The sequence below is a fragment of the Colius striatus genome, chromosome 20 (genome assembly GCF_028858725.1).
Source record: "Colius striatus isolate bColStr4 chromosome 20, bColStr4.1.hap1, whole genome shotgun sequence".
Lineage (NCBI taxonomy): Eukaryota > Metazoa > Chordata > Aves > Coliiformes > Coliidae > Colius > Colius striatus.
In genome coordinates, this window is record NC_084778.1 from 8,705,092 (window position 1) to 8,722,631 (window position 17,540).

The 17,540-nt window shown below is 45.6% G+C and overlaps 1 protein-coding gene across 11 annotated transcripts in view; it reads left to right on the forward strand.

Annotated features, from left to right (window-relative positions):
• TYW1B (tRNA-yW synthesizing protein 1 homolog B) overlaps positions 1-17,540 on the forward strand; it is an 82,618-nt gene that overhangs the window by 39,668 nt on the left and 25,410 nt on the right. The gene's annotated exons all lie outside the window — the stretch shown is intronic.

Below are 17,540 nucleotides of genomic sequence, written 5' to 3' on the forward strand. Positions count from 1 at the left end.
TGTCTTTAGACATCAGATGCAGATGCTTTAGATCTTGAGTAAAACCTTGCCCTCAATCTTTTTTTCTACCTCAAAAGAATTAAGATCTCACAGAGAAACAAGATCCTGGCTCTCTGGGCAAGGTGTAGCAAATGTCTTTATTAAAAAAGGAAGCAAAAAGGGAAATTCTTAGCTCTGCTTGTCCTAGGATATCATGTTTGGCACCTGTGGTATGTACTCCATGCTGGAAGGTGCTAGAAATGGTTTGTCCAGAGAAAGGCATGGAATATAAAGCTGTATCCTGTTACCCTCTTCCAGGTCTGCATTTGCATGTGGCTTACAGGTCATTCCTTTTACGTGTCTGGATGATGAGGATGTCAGTTTGCATCTTTATATGTTTTCAGGCTTGTATCTGATGTACCTTAGGGTTGGTGGGTTTTTTTGCAATGTGATCCTTCCTTCAAAGTTGCCCTTGGCTTCTGTGTGATTACAAAGGTAGTGTAAATGCACTGAGTTACATCTGAAGCATGTTTTAGTGCTTATGATATAATATATGACAGTAACAATTGCTTTCATGAAAAGAGCACGTTTGATTTGCATGGCAATGATTTACATGGTGCCTGGGGGGGGAGCTGGTTTGTAGAGCCTGGTCTGATGTTTCTGAGCTAAGTGACTTTTAAAGGAGAATTGAAATGTAAAATTTGCAACAGATGTTAGGATCAGTAATCAATTTTGCCACTATAAATTTAGAAGAATTTGACTCTTCTGCACAATAAATGCTCTCTACCAGCTGTGTGCTTGTTTTAATGCTTCTGCTAATGAGGTTCCTGGTGTAAGCCTTTTGAAATGCAATGTGATGAGTGTTACCAAGGTATGATGGTTAATATTAAGTTATTGTCTCTGAAATACATGATCTCCTTTCAGTTTAGCTTACAGCAAGCAGCAACCTCAATGAGGCTGCTGTGAGATTTTTTTTGGCTGCAGAGGGAGTGAAATCTTCTTTCTTCAGTCTGTTCCAATAGCTCTTGGTATTGGGGAAAAATGTTTCATAAACACACTCTACAATCAAAATGATAATTTATTCCAAACTGCTGGTTGTTCCTGTGTGTCTTGGGAAGACAGGGGCTGGGGGGAAGGCAAGGTGTACCTGGCCTCCCAGTGAGCCTGAGGTGGGTGGGGGTAAAATCTGTGTTGTCTTAGTCCTTGTCCAATGCTTTATCTGTTATCCCATGTCAATGCCCTCTTTATTGCTGCTGGTTTTGTGGTAGCCAGGCCTGTGGGCTACTTGTTACTGCTTGTTCTCATCAGGGGAGTGGGTATGGCTGCAGAGAGGTTGCTCAGCTGCTGCCCTTGTCGTTGGTAGATGGCACTTCTCCCCTTTCTCTCGTTTTAGGCTCTGACCTGTGAAGTGTAAATAGGAGAAACAGATGGTCATCTTCCTCTTCCAAGTTCACTTTCTTTCACTCATTAACTAGCACACTTTGTAGAGCTTGCCTAGCTTTGCTGCTGCTTTACATTTAAGAAGCATTTACTATTCTTACCCTTTAGTAAACATGATCTTTCTTTTGCCTTTAGCTCTTCCTAAGGGCTGCACCAGAGATGCCACACTGGGCTTTTAGACAACATGATTCAAAGCAGTCTCTGTTCCCCCTTCCAGCCCTTCTGTTAGTTATTAACCCAGTCACTAGCAAGGGGCTGCTCTGTTTCCAGTGGCCTGGTGCTAGGGACCAGAACTACCCCAAGAGGCTCTGTGGTCCTGGGGACTTTTAACGTTTCCATTCTCTAGTTGTGAGGTAGAGCAGCAATCTGCATGCGAGAGCACCTGGAGTGGGCAGAGCACAAGTGTGTTTTTATGTGAGCTCCTAAAGAGCAAACCTAAAATCCTGCTTGTGTCAACTAGGCAAAGGGAACTTGTATCACCACTTTATTTTAAAATGTGTTCTTCTTTAAGCCTATAGAATTGAAGTAACTGGGCCAAATGCCATAGCTTGGGATTGCACAGAGCATTGCATAACATTCCATTCTGCTAAATGTATTAGCTGTTGGATTTCTCTCCTCACTGACTGATTATCAATGGCTCTAGCCTGATGATTCAGAGAAGCAGCATTTATTGGGTTCATTGAATCCTCTTCATTTGACATTTCAGGAAAGATGAGTTGACAAAGCATCTGTGGGAATGATCTATTTTCTCATCTTGAATAGTGAGTGTATAATTGAGGCAAAAAAACTCCACAGAGAAGCAAATGGATTTTCTGGGAATGTGGTAATGGGTATGCTGATGCTCCTCCAAAGCAAAGGGAACATACTCATGGACTTGTGCAAAGCAGAATCAAGATGATGTACTGCTTTGGAGAAGGTGAGGAATCCTCTCATAAGGGATTAGCTATGATGGGTGTGCAGGTGTGTTTGGATGACAGAGGCTGGGCTGCTGGGTCCAGGCTTGCAGATGTAGCCAGAGTGATGTGGATGTGGTGGCACTAGGCTGTTCAGTGCTGTATGGTGCCTGGTTGGGAGGCTCTGGGAAGGCTCCTCACTGCTTCAGAGGGGATTAGCATGCTGGGCTCAAACTACTGCAGGGCTGAAGCAGCTGAGGAGTGCTGGGCCTCTTCCTCTGGTTCTGCTTTAGGGCGGGATCCTGCAGGAGTTAGAGCTCAGGAAACGCTTCTGTTGTCAGTGCTCTACTTGTCAGTAATCTTCCTCAGCTCCCAGTTCAACATCTTTGGGTTACCTGAGTGCCAGTGAGAGCAGAATCTGACCCTAAACTTCCTTTATCAGATTGACTTTCAGCAATAAACCAGCTCATGCAAAGAAGTGCTATTTTTCCCTGTTGCATGTAGACATTTACCTTGGCCCTGTCCTTGATGTGGCTCTTGCCTTTAAAAACTAAAGGGAGCTAGTGGTGTGAGCTGGATGTTTGCACACTTGCTGGTAGGTGTAGATGATGGCTGTGGTCAGTGGGGCGGTCTGCAACCTCCCAAACCACATGTCCCATCCATCATATCCATAGCTACTGAAGTAACACATCTGGAGCCTTGTTGACTTGCAAGTTGTGTGCTTGAGAGCCAAGTCCTGCATTTTCTTCTTGGATGAAACTGCCTTTAGGTTTGCTAATGTAAGAAATGTAGGAACTCCAGCACATGGGTTCAGAGTCTCCTCTGGAGCTGCTAAATTGCTGGAGCATCTTTCATATAAACTTGTGGAGTTTATTGTCTTGTACTTACTTGAATACAGAAAGACAGTAATTTAATAACAATGACAAAAGGTCAAAGCAAACTGGTAAATCAAAGGTGACTTGTTTTCATTTTTTACACAGTTAAGGCCTTTGTGATGGGTGAGCTTGTCTTCTGCCCAATCTGTTCAGCCATTTCTAAGTGCAGTAGTTGGGTACAGCTACTGTGCTGACTGATGTAGGGATCAACCTTTCTTTTTATCCCAGAATAGTACTTGGCTGCTCATAAATCTGTTTGGTGGAGGAACTGATATTAGATGCACTGTCAATGATCTTCTCTAACTGTTTAGCTCTAAGAAGAGAGGAGTTAGGAGAGTATAGATGCTGATGAGCCATAGGACTGGAGAGTTGATGATCCATAGTGCTAATGCAACTGTTTATGGGCCTGTAAAAATGTGTGTCTGCTTCATTGCTTTCATTTCATTCTGACTTTGTGTTGAAAATTGCTCAACAATCTTAAGGAGCCTTATGTCCTGAAGAGCCCAACTTTCTGGGAGAGCTGGAGGATCTGAAGGCTTTGTGTAGAGACTAGGTGTCTCTAAAGGATGCTTTAGTTTGAGATATTGGAGTTTCAGGTAGTGTCAAGCATGAAGGCAGGCTCCTCAAGTGGGAGCAGAAGCTGCACTGTATGTCCAGACACACTTGGGACTTCAAACTCTTTGGTGTGATATTTTATGTTTATTTGTAAGAAGCAAGATAATTTTAAAATCCTTATGTTGGGCTCATGGGTACCTTTGTAATAGAGAATAAAGTCTTGCACTCTTCATGTGGGATGCACTCCTCTACAGAAGGTAAAGACTGCATAGCACAACCATCTGACTTCCAGCGTTTGCTAGGTAGCCCTCCTGCCAAAGGCTCTGGCCATGCCAGCAGTTGACCAAACAGTTGCCATTTTTGTTCAGGCTGCTGGAGAGGCAGATGCCCACCTTCCACAGCTTTGGTGTAGTTCCCCAATTGAATGTGTGCCTCAGTGGGATGAGGTGAGGAGGGGATGCTCACGAGCAGTGGGGCATGGTGCCTGGCACTGAGGCCTGTGACCAGGCAGGCTCTGAAGTGGCTGCTCCCTGGAGGTGCCACTTGGCATTTAGACCCTGGATTTTGGATTACTTCTACAATTTGTGTTAAGAGGTTAACTTTCTTTCCTCCTTCACCCAGCCCCTGTTGTCTGCTCTCAATACTCCATTCTTATGCTCTGCTTCTGTTGGTGTTGTCTGTGGGGAGCTGACTTGGGAATGGAGTGGAGAAGTACTCCATGAAGTGAGGGAGGAGCAGCAGGAGGCTGCACAGTGGTGAGTGAGAGGTCCAATGTTCTGTGTGATGCTTCAAGAGCATCCTATCTGGTAGCTTTCAGAGATGCCCAGTTACTTCATGCTCCTACATCTGCATGTGAGAGCACATCACAGACAGGAGTGTGACTGAAGAGATGAGCCTTGCCCATGACTGTTCCTCTCAGGGCTGTTGTATGTGGGGATGTCCCACCAGTAGGTATAAGCAGTTCAGTTCAGGGTGCAGTTTGGGGTGGTCACCCAGTGGTCCTGGGACACGTGAAAGGCTTGCAGTGGTTTTCATCATGTAGAGACAGGAGAGAGGATTGCCTGCAGTTCACTGCTGGACACATCTTTGCCTGGCTACAGGAGGACCAGAGTGCTACACATAAAGATAGTGGCAGTTCTTTTGCAAGCAGAAGAGATTCTTGCCCTGTGAGCTGCCAGTCTGTACTCTGCAGACGCTGCTTCCCGATGCTGACTTGGCTGTGAGACTGGGATAGCCAGGAGGGGAAAATTTCTCAGCAGATGGAAATTATGGGCCAAGGGCTGAGGAGTTCAGCTGTCATTGCCTGCTCCAAAGTGGTGATGCTCTGCAGATTTTCCTAGACTGTATCTTTAGGGAGTAATCCTGTAAACCAGTGGGAACTGAAGGAGTCCATCTGCTTGATGCCAAAGCTCAGAGGGTAACTGCTTGAAGTGAAGAGCAGATACAAAGTCTGTGGGAGCTGCTAAAAGGCTGCCAGGGCTGCATCAGAGCCCTCCAGTGGTGCTGGTGAGACTTGTTTGGAGGGAGGTCAACAGTGGCCACTGGCAAACAGCTGCCTTGCAGCAGGATTCATCTCCATACCTATTCATCTCCATACTGTATTGCAGAGCATCAATCCAGGGGCTGTTTAGGGGCTGTTTTGATGAGCTGCTTATGTGGAAGCATCATGCCCATGTGTGCTCAGATAGGGAATGTCCCCTCTCTACATGTCACCTCTTGGCCTGTGTTGCTCTGGCCCAGCACCATGCAGGAGGACTTTCAGTCCCTAGCTCAAGGTGGAGCTCAATGATTTAATATAACAGGCAGTTAAAATCTTTAAAGCTTGCTTGCCAGTTCCATAATGTTTTTCACTTTAGAGCCCATCTCCTGAGTTAGGGCTTTACAGGAGCAGCAGGCTTGCAAGGATTGCATAATCAATGAGAAAGTTATTTGCAACTCCTTGTTTGTGTTGTTCTTTGTTAAATGAAATGGGCAGGATTTTCAGCAAATTGTGGTGGGTCTTTCAGTTCTATTTTTAGATTATTTGGACAAAGCCCAGAAGAAAAACATTATAAATCCATTGCTTCAGCAGACTGCAAGAGTGATTTTTAACAAGGCAATTATGTTTTTATGGTGGATTAATCTCTGCTTTCATCATTTGCCTCTTGAAGTTGCCTTGCTGGTTTGTTGCTTCCTGAGATAACGAGTGGCAGTTCATTCTCTTAACTACAACAGCCCTTTCCCAGGCTGTGGCCCAGCCTGTGTGCTGTGCTGTCAGTCTCAGGGCTGTGGTGTCTGCACCACTGGCTGCTGCTCTCTGGGACTTACACCCATGAAAGTATTGCCATTTTGCCAAATAATGTGCTCTCTTTATCTTACATGCATGAGGCCTCTTTTGTTTTCCATTGTCCTGCAGTTGCTCACTTAAACCATCATAATTACAGGATTATTTAAAATGCAGTTTGTTCCTCTGTCCTGCATCCTCCATTGCTGAGCAAAAAGAACTGATTTTGAGGAATGTTCTTTTAGAGCCCTACAGAATTTCAGTGGGACATTGTTTTCCTGGCTGAGATTTCCAGCTACAGAGGTCCATAAGGAAATGTCCAAGCCTTTGGCTGTGTGTCTAAATAGCTGCTGCAGTGGCTTAAAAATACTGTATACCTGGCAGCTGAGAGGGAGAGTGGGCTCCACTGTTAGATCCAAATGACTGTGGTGAATGTTCAGTTCATTCTTTAGCCAGGAGTGTTTGGCTAATGATGGGCTCCTTTTTTAAACTGCTTTTCTCTCTCACTTTTTTTTTTGCACATCCAAATGCTGGTTTTTCTGTTCCCCAGGCTGTGTGTGAGTTGCTTTGCACAATATTGTTTGAGGCAGACTTTCCTCCTTGGTGCCCTCTTTAGGGCTCACCTCATGGACTTGGTATTTAGTTCTTAATACTGTCTTCCTCTGGACTTTCTTAAGCTGCTGGAGTTACAACTGTGCACAGTTGGGACATGCTTGAAATGGTGGCCTCTCCAGGACCACCACACCAGGTGCTGCAGCCCAGCCTTGTCTTTGGCTGAAGAGCCAAGCCAAAGACAGCAGATACTGGAGCTAGAGGGACGTGACAGTGTGGAGCTGGAGCTGGCACATCTTAGGGACTGTGAAAGGAAAGTGGGCTCTGAGAAGTCCCAGAGAGTTGTTTCAGCTCTTCTCCATCACAAGACTGGCTCTTAATACCTGTTTTGTTTACCCACACGTGACCAGACACAAATATATCTGTGCCATCTTGTGACCTTGCATACAAAGTGCTGGCCCAGGCAAAAGTAGAGGTGCCTACTCAGCTTAAAGAGCAATCATTCTTCTGGTCAGATCAAAGCCAGTCAACCACTCTCCTGGGTTTTGCATCTTTTTGGCAAAGGGGCTCTTTTGTAGCTGGGATAGAGCCAAGGTGACCAGGCAGGTCAGCTGCTGGCTGAGCCCCTCCACTCATCCTCACTCAGTGCCGAGGAGCTGGACATGGTGCTGCTCCCTCTGTGCCCTCCCAGCTGCTGGTGTGAGTCCCTTCAAAGTCAGTGGGACCTGGGCACAAACTTGAATTGTTGCTGAAGGTTTTTATCTCAGAGAAAGGACTTTTTAGTTTCACAAGTTGACTTTCAGCTCAGGGCTGAGCCCGTGTCTGGTTGTGATGAGCCTTTGGCACTGGGCTCGGTGGGAGCAGCACCCAGACTCATGCTAAAGCTGCTTCTGGCATTTGATGTTAAACATACTCCATTTCCCCAGGAGATGGAATATCATTAGCCTGTGTGGTCTGTTAACAGCAAGCTTGAAAGAGGATTTCTGGTGGTGATTTGATCTGTTTTAATGATGTTTGTCTATTTTAAGTTACATTTGCATCTGACTTGTTTCCCTTGGTATAAATTTTACATCATTATTCTTTGAAACTGCCCTAGAAATATTGAAGAGAAATAAATCACTGGGATGCCATTTGTGCTGATTTACAAGAGCAAATGCATTAAAAACAAATCCATGGAAATGGATAAGGAGCAGTTATGGCTCTGGATTTACTTCACAACACATTTAGGTCTCAGAATAAAGCTGTTGTACTTTGGTTTATATCTAGAGATTTTTTTTTAAGTGAACTGATTAATTTCTACTGAAGTGTGAAGCCAGAGATTCCAAGCAATAGGTGGTGAGTAAAGGAAGAATGGTTGTGGAAGGCAACGTGCCTTAGGATGCTGCTTTTAGGAAAGTAAGATAATGAAACTTGATTTATTTTCTCTTTGCTTCCCAGTCTGGGCTGCTGCTTCTTGTGCTTCATCTATCAGTGGGACTGCTCACAGGCTGAGAGGCTCTTCTTGTTTAAAATGCTGGCTTGGGAATTGCTGCTGATGTGCTTGTCTCACTTCAGGGTTTTACTCCGAGGCAGAATTTCAAAGCTGGTCAATATGAACCAGTTTGGGATGATCTGACAACAGCTGTGTTGACAGATCTGTCTTCTAAACAAAGATGGTGTAAACCAAAAAGTTCAACTTTCATGTTTCTGTAATTATAACTCATGACAGCTTTTTTCATCGTATTTTCAAGGCTCTAGAAGAATAAGGAATACTGTCTGGCCTCAGAGTAGTAATACTTTATAGAGACATTTCTGTTTCTCACACAAGTATATTGAAACCAAAAGAATTACAGTCTGCTTGGCTTTTTGGCCTTTGTCTAAGGGATTGACTTGGGATGCAGGTGTTGAGATGTAGGACCAATCCCTCATCCTCATTAAGAACAGGAATGGGTTTTGCATGAAAAGATAGTACCACAGAATCACACAGCATGGTGGGGGTTGGATGGGACCTTTAGAGATCATCCAGTCCAACCCCCTGCAGAAGCAGCTCCACCTAGATCAGGTCACACAGGAACATGTCCAGATGGGTCTTGAAGCCCTCCAAGGAAGGAGCCTCCACACCTTCCCTGGGCAGCCTGGGCCAGGGCTCCCTCACTGAAACACTGAAAGAGTTTTTCCTTCTGTTTTAATGGAACTTTTTGTGTCCCAGCTTTGTACCAGGTTTGGTTTATTTAAAGGTATGGGGTTTTGGGGTTTTTTAATCCTATTTTCTTTGGCATCATAACTTCAGTGTTGTACTGGAACTGGCACAGGGCCCAAAAAGAGGATGGTGGTGGTGACACGATTGGTTTTTCTCCTCTGTGCTGTGGATGACATGGGGACAACTGCCGTGTGTTCAGCTGCTGGGCAACAATCAAGGGCTTTGGTGTCAATCTGCAGGTAAATGCTGGGGCTGAGTGTTCTTGCTTTCCTAGCAGTAAAATCAGAGTTCTGAGCTTTGCTCTGGTTTTACAGCAGAGTAGCTAATGTGTTAATTATCCTCTGGTAATAGGCACCTTTTTTAGCAATGAAGACAAAGCCTCAATGTGCTTTGAGTTGGTGTATTAATAGCAAATGCTTGAACAATGTATGGTTTTAGTTGATACCTATGCAGCATAACCTATTCAGGTTTTTTGCTTTAATGACTGTATTAACCTGAAGAAAGGAAGCTGAAAACTTTTGTACTCTGTGCTGAGTTAATCACTGAAGGGGAGAAATCTACCTCTGCTCTGCAGAGTGCTCTTGGTGACAATGTGACTTTTAGGAGGATGTCATCTCTCTGGTGCCTGTGCAGTGATAGATGAGCCTGAATGGAGTATGAGCCCTTTATTTAAGAGGAGGGTCCTGCTTGCCAAAAGAATAGATTACTCTGCCATCCTTTCAAGGACATCGAGTCTTTCCCTGATGATGTTCTCTTGGAGCACGATGGGTGCCACAGCTCATCTGCAGAGGCTCAGGAGTGCTGGATTCGGGAGAGACAAGCCATCTCCAGCCCTCTTATGTAGACTCTGTCTTAGGCTGAACTGGGAGGGTTTGGAAAGCTGTGAAGTTTCAGGTGTGTTGGCATCTGAGGTTTCCTTTGGCTGTGTTTTGGATCTTTTATCCTTGGTGGTGTTTTGCATATAACAGTGCTTGTTCTTGAATATGGTCTAGGTGAACCTGCTTCTGCAGGGGGGTTGGACTGCATGAGCTCTAAAGGTCCCTTCCAACCCCCACCATTCTGTGATTCTATGGTGAATAGATCAGAGGCTTTTTGTGATCACACCCCTGTGACAAATAAATTCCAGGTGTGAGAATTGCTTGGGTATCTTTACTCAGGAGGTGCTCACTTAGCAGGGCATTGCATACCCCGAGCCTGGGAGTGAGCAGAGGCCTCGGCCAGGAGGCCTGTCCCTAGGCCAGGCCATGGCACCACACGGGTGATTCAGTTCTCAGGCTGCTCTGTGTCGTGATCAGAGAGGGTCCTCACCAGCAGGAAAGCTCTGAAAATGTGTTGTGAAGGTAGTTTGCAAGTTGAGCTTTCCCTTGAAGGGAATAAGAAATATTAATGAAACTAAGAAGCTGGCTTTTGAAGTGGCTTCCTGCTCAATACCTGCAAAGGATCTGTGAAGTTGTGTGAGAGAACAACTACTTCTGGTTAGAATTTACACTATAATCCCCTCTCCCCCAAGAGTACATTTCCCAAGCAGCAATGCAGTGTTTCTATTGATGATATTTGTTAGGTTACCTGAGATTCATTAGCTGTAAAAATATGTGTTTACATTGAGGAGTCTGTGAATGAAATGTCATTTTCTAACAACAAAACTATTCTCTCTGTATCTAAGGAAGGGACATGAGTGGTTGGAGTATTTGACTTCAAGCTAGCAAGCTGAAATAAAAATCTGGGGGTTGTTTTATTCACTACAGGCAGTAGGAAAGTCATACTGTGCTTTATAGGCAGAGCAGGTTCAAGTGGAAGGATCCAAGGTAAGGATCTTGTAGGACCTCCGTATCTGGTTGGGAGGAGAAGGTTTGTCTGTTTTTACCTTTTGTCCCAGCATTTTCCAGTCCTGTTCCTACAGCCCCCCTGCCCTGCCTGGAGAAGGGAAATACTCCCCTGCCTCAGCCAAACTTACATCAGTCCAGCTACATCACACCATGTATTCACCCTTCCCTCTTCCTCCTGAGACCAGACCTGGGATGTTTTATGAGGAATAGTTATATTTGATGTTACAAAAAGATGAATGTTGGAGGAGGAGGGAATTAAAAAGAAATGATAAAAAAGGCAGCTCCAATCCCTCGTGGTTATTGAAGCGAGAAGGAAGCACTTTGTCAAACTGACACATGAATCCTGTATTAACACCTTCTGGCCCCTGGATGCCCTGAAAGCACTGTCACCTCATGGGCTTGGTCTGAGGGGTGTTCAGGGGTTTGGCTTTGGGGTTTGGCCATCAGCAAAATATGCACATGCAGAAAATGTTCATTTGTAGATGTGACAGAACCAAGGGAAAGGTTTTAGGCTGGTTTCAAAAGAAAATGTCAGCACTTTGGAAAGGGGCAGAAGTGTGAGTGCTGCTGTGTCCTGCTGTGAGAGCTGGGCTTTGCACTGGGCTTGGACATGCTGAGGTGGCTCAGGGGGTCACCTTACCATGCTCCAGCAGCTTTGGGGCCTGGGGTGGTGTTTTGGCATGAGGTGCTGGCAGGCTGTGTGACAGAGAAGTCTGCTATGACACCTGAGCATGGGTTTGGTAAGGAAAGGAGTTTCTGTATAAAATCACTCAATTTCTACACATATGCTTGGTGTCCTGTGTGGGCAAAAGCATCTCACTAACTACTTTCTATACCTGAGATTGTGGCTGGAGAGTTGAAGTTCACCAGAACTGGGCAGGAGCCTGGAAACACCCATTGTCCTTTTGCTCCTGAGGACTGAGCACTGTGTGTACTCGATGTGATGCTCCTTAAGCAGCAGTGCAAGTCCTGCTATTAAGACAGCACTTAACAAGAGGCTTTGTGCTTCTGGCATCTATTGTGACCTGTGCACATTGTCATAAGGATGCTGTGCTCTGCCAGAGTAGCAGCTCCTCGTGAGTCAACTGATTTACCAGGGGCAAGAGCAAAAGTATTGCTGACCTTAGCTTTGGGACACAGAGGGGATTTCCTGGTAGAGAAGGGTGGTCCTGCAGGGATGCTGCTTTCTGAGACACAGAGCTTGTGTTGGTGCCTGGAGACTCCCAACAATTGTGCTACTTAACCTCCTGGGAGGCTGATGTGGTTTTTGATAGGGTCAGACTTCACCCTCCCAGCTGCATGGTGAATGTGCTGTGACCTGCAACCATGCAACATTTCTATGTACCTTGCAGAGACAGAAAATGAGATGACCTCTTTTCTACTGCTTAGCTGCAGATCAGAGCAGAAGTGTTGAGAAGTCCAGTGCAATGTTCTGCTGCAGCCTTATGAGGAGGCCAGTTGGGCCTGGAGTGCAGAGAAAGAAGCCTCGTTTGACTTTCAGGTGTTCACAACTGAAGAAAATAGCCCTTTAAATAGTCAGTTCCTCTGTTTCAGCAGTCAGCACTTTGCAGAGAATGCTCTTCAGCCATGATCTCAATCAGGCAAAGGCTGAAGGTGGCTGCTGAACACTGTCCCAGTGCCTGGGCTGGATGAGCTCACTTGGTGCTCAGAGCAGTGGGAGCAGGGATGCATCCCATGCAGGCATCTTGCTATATAACTGCTCTGATGAGCTCTATGTTTTCCATAGTACTACTGTAAAAGTTATTCTGACTTCCCCAGCCTTGAATAGACTTGCTTCAGTGTACTCAAGTGTGCTTTCCTCTGCTCCCAGCTCTTCACTGAGCTCTGAGTTGCTGAATTATTTAATCTATCTTGATGACAGCCTGAAGAGTGGTAGGGCTCCTGCTGCAACTGCTGCTTGGCTGCAGTGTATGCTGGCTGTTGCCCTCCCAAAGTGTTGGCTTGTGCTTCACCTGACCTAAGGGAACTTTCTGTAGCAGCTGTTGCTTGTAATCCTTCCTTGTGTAGCTGGTCTGCACACTGCCCTGGATTCTCCTCCTGGATGGCTCCAGAGGAAAACCTGTAGCTCTTAGATGGGCAGAGTGGGAGCTGTCAAGGGAAGAAGGCACCTCTGGAGATCGTCTAGTCCAGTCTGCCTGCTCACAGTGGGGGATCATCTTGGTGGATTGAATGGTGAACATCTCCAAGCATGAAGACTCCACAGTCTCTCCAGTCACCCTCTGTGTAGGAAATTCATTTGCAAATGGGATTTGCTGTGCTTCAGTCCGTGTCTGTTGTCTTGTCCCTTCCCTGGGCATTGCTGGGAAGGGTCTGGCTCCATCCACTCTACTCCCCTCACAGGTTATTTATTTCTCTTATATTCTCTTCTTTTCTTTCCCATCTCTTATTTTTCTTTGCCCCTGACAGGTATGCAGGCTGCTGCCAGGCTGGAGCTGCTCCTTCCTGGTCATAAAGCATCATAAAGAACTTCTTGGTGTAAAAGTTCTACACCCTCAACCTTCATCCATTTGAGAGGCTCATTATCCCATTCACTTTTTCCCTAATGTTGATGGCTGTCTGAAGGGAAATAATGGTTGCTTTTCCTAGAAACACAGGGCATGAGGCACTGCAGTTTGGTTTTATATCCTGATGGTTCAGATCATTAAATTCTCAAGGCTTAAGCTCTTATTTCTTGTTTTTTAGTGCTTGTAAGAGGATCTCCTGAGGCCCTGTTGTACAACAAATACAAATAATACATTAATAAAACAGAATTGTGTGTTGGTACTGCTGGCAGTCTGTAAGGATTACTGGTATGCAACATCTTGTGGTATTAGACCCTTAGTCAATCTGAGCGGTCTCTTACTCCACTTAAAAGATGTCTCTTCTCTGCTCAGATATTTGAGAGCTGTTGCCCTCTGGACAGAGATTCCTTCAGTTGCAACATTCATTTCTGATTTTCCTTTCTTCTGTATCCCTTTGGCAGTATTTTAGTTTCTTTACCTCCTTCTTTCAACACTGGTCATGATTAGTTAATACAGTTTTCCTGCTGGTTCAGTTATTGAAGTGAAGGATAATACAGACAAGCTGCAGTTATTACTTGCCAGTTGGTGCTGCCCTGTGGGGGGAAAAGCCCTTTAATGCAATTTGTAGCAGGTTTAGTTTTATGAAGTACTTGAACTTTAAAGTTAGACTTCTAAAGGGATGTAGGATATATATTGAGAATGTTAAAGATGAGATTATTTAGAGTGAAAAAATCCCACCTCCCTTCACACAAGCCTTCATTGCTGTAAGAAGAGAAACTTGCCAAAGCATTGTACTTAATGTACATGAGAAAACGTTGTGATGGGAGTAAACTGGTAACTTCTCATCCTCTCCACAAACCCGCTCTTGTGTTTACTTGCCTCTGACAGCATTCCTCTTGTGTTCAGCCTGTTGGCCTGAGCTTTGAATGATGTGCTTTGGTGGCATTTGTTTATTCTCTCTGCAGAATGGGTGTAAAATGAATAAATGATGACTTTTTGTTGTTCAGAAAAAGTGTTTGAGTGCTTCATCCCAGTTCCAAAGCAGTGAGAACAAGCTCTTAGCATAGTAAGAACAAAGCATGGGGTGATTGGGGATTAGCCCCTAAAAACTTCATTTTATGATAGAGGGAAGAAGTAAGATGGTTCCAGCAGTTGCAGGGACCAAGATGCTGGGCAAAGGGTGTTCCCACTCACCCTGGCACCTAAGGTGATAAGTGGCTGGACTTCAGACAGCAGAGGAAAGGGGAAGGAAGACTGGCAGACTTTTGACAGTCAGCATTGCATGTGGATGTCCTCTGACAACAGGAGATTTTTTTGCAAGTGCTTTTTGCTGATGCAGTTGGGTTTTGATCATGTCTGCCTGAGTACATGTCCTCCCTCATTCCACACCAGAAGCAGCTGTTGGTGGCCATGTGCCTGCACAACAACCTCCTCTCACTTGGGTGAGTGTCAGGAGGATGGAGCCAGGCTGTGCTCAGTGATGGCCAATGGTAGGACAAGAGGCAACGGGCACAAGCTGGAACAGAAGAGGTTCCAAAGAAACACGAGGGAAAGCTTCTTCCCTGTTGAGGTGAGGGAGCACTGGCAGGGGCTGCCCAGATGGGCTGTGGAGGCTCCTTCTCTGGGGACATTCCAACCCAGCTGGATGAGCTCCTGTGTGCCCTGCTCTAGGTGGTGCTGCTCTGGCAGGGGGGTTGCACTGGATGAGCTTTCCAGGTCCCTTCCACCCTTTAAGATTCTGTGGTTCCCTTGGTGGCAGCCACTGGGAGCTCTTCCAGTTGCCATTGGTATTTTGTGGCCTTCCCTGAATGTGCTCCATCTGCTCTGGCAGTTGCAGGCACTGCTTGGGAAACAACCATGCATGTGTAAAAAGCTGATAAGTGCTGGAGGCTGTGCCTGGGGTCCCAGAGGGAAGCAGAGCTCCACAGGGTCAGGCCCATATCACTGTTATTTTCTGAGACCTTGAAGCTCCCTGCATTTGTTTACCACGGTGAGGTGACCTTTGGGGAGATATTTCTCAGTTAATTGGGTGTCTAATCATTTCAGACCATTGACAGACAGGTGTGTATTGAAGTTTTTCCCTCTTGTTAGCTTTTTTCTCCCTCTGGTTTCTTCTTTTCCTGTTACATGGCAAATGCATTTGGGTTTTTATTAGTTCCTTCAGTGTTTCTTCTCTTCAGTAATTAGCTGTTGATTTCATACTTGCCTGTTGTTGCTTGGCCTGGGCCTTGCTTCTGCCTATCCATTCCCATCCTAAGAGTCTCTCATTCTGAAACACATTGTTGCATGCTGTGCTTGAAGTAGAGGCCAGCTGGTTTAATTCTTGTAATATTTGGCCTTCAATAATCATTCTCTCAATTCTTTACAGTTACTCTCCTCAGACTTTTAAAACAAGAAGCTCTATCTTTAATTGTTTTCTCCAGACTCTGACTCCTTGTGGGCATCAAATCTTTGTGTTTGTTCCCTGGAGGGTTTTGCAGGTTCACCTGGTGCTTCACATTCCTGTGGGACCTGCTTTAGCAGGGGGATAGGACTATATGATGTCTAAAGGTCCCTTCCAACCCCTACCATTCAATGATTCATGCTCCCAGGATGACAGACAATGTGCAGTGAGTGTGTTGGGAAGCTTCTGCCCACTCCAGGTTTGATTCTGTGTATGTGTGTGCCCTAAAGCCCTCCCCTGGCTGTGTGCAGATGTTGGCAGGGGGAAGAAGCTGCTCCTGGTTTTGGTTTGTTTGTCCTTGTTTGTAGTTATTTGATGGCAAATAATCTGGAGTGTTCACAAAGCAAACTAGGGTAGAAAATATCTCCCCTTCTACCCCCACCCTGTAGAAACATAGAAATGTGGTTTAAGTGAGGGATGTTTTGATGTTTGTACAGAAGGCAAAATTCACTTACATGGTTTGCAGTCAGAGGTTGTGAGGAGTCAAATGTAGCTCGATTGAGGGTTGATACTGGGAAGAATTGGTGTTAGCTGGGGAGGGATAATAGCATAACCTCTTTGGGCTTGGCCTTGGGCTGGGACTCGGGGTCCTGGATCTGTCCCTGCTTTGGGCCTGGCCAGGGGATGCTGGCAGAGGTGTTGCAGTGGGAAGCAGGCTGGGCTTTAGTGAGAGAACGTGTTCAGTTTGGTAGCAGATCTCCTTTATGAGCTTCTCTTCTGGGTTGAAAAATGTACCAAACTGACTACTGTGCATGCTTCTAACATAGGGTATAGAGTTCAGGTAACCTTGTGCAAGGGACATGCCACGGGTGATAAGTAAAGGACACTCTTTCAACTCATCCTGCATCTAAGCTGGGATGTTCTGGAGCAGGAGGATTTGATTGCAGGCCTTGCTGCACTGCAAGGCCCCAGCCCTGGGCTCTCAGTGCCCAGGGCTTTGTTACCATGTGCCTTCACTCCAGTTAAGCTGGTGCTTCTGTCACGTTTTACAGTCTGCAATGTGCCAGGGAAGGAAAATGAGTTAACTCAAAAACCAATTTTGCTGGAAGATTGCTCTATAAATAAATTCTAGAGATAAGGGAAATAAAACATTAGTGGAAGATGAGGAAGAGAGGAAAGATGGAAACAAGCAGATGTATGTACAGAGGCTGGATTTGTTCCATGGCCAAGTGCTTGTATTGATAATAGAAGTCTTTTTGTCACCAGTAACTTCTTTGGTGAGCAGCTCCTAGAGAGGTCATCAGAATAACTCCAAGGAAAGAAGTTCTCTGAGTCCTATTTGCCCCTGCGTACAGAAATAAGTCATGTCTGGGCATCCTGGAGAGGCAGTGGTGTGGTGAGGTGCTGTGGGATGGGGAGGACAGGTCTGAGTGAGTATGCTGCTGGCAGAACTCAGCTGCACTGCTGCAGAGGGTGGCCAGAGGCAGATGCTGCTCCTGGAGTCATGAGTACTGCAGCTTCTCTGTTTGTTCCACATTGCTTCTTAAATGCTAGGTCATAAGCAGGGTGCTTGCCATGTTTCCTGGCTGTGATTTCCATTGGTGCTTTGTGCTTCCAATACAAGGTTCTGCATAACTGCTCACAGGAGAGCACTTCCCCTGCCATACTGTGCCTAATGTGCTGGAAGAGTTTGAAGAACAGGGCAAACAATGGTCTGTTCTTGTTCTTGCTGGCCAAAAGTCACCAATGGCAGATGATCCAACTGGAGGAAAAAAAATACCTGTATAGCAACTAACACTGAGATTGTATTCTGGGGAAGCAAATGAAAGAGAGAGAAACTTCCCATTAAGTTAAAGCTCTTGTAAAAACAAAGTGCCAGGGATGTATAGAGGGAAGAAAGCCTTTGTACAGCAAAAGGTGTCTCAGCTCATGGCTACTGTGGAGTAGCTTCCTTGAAAGAACAAGGGAAGGGGCTCCTTGTTTGGGTCTGGTTTGGTTTAGCCACTGGATTCTTTGAATAAATGAGTGGATTTGGTGTTGTTTTTCACCAGTGTGGAGCTGTGTGCAAGGCTG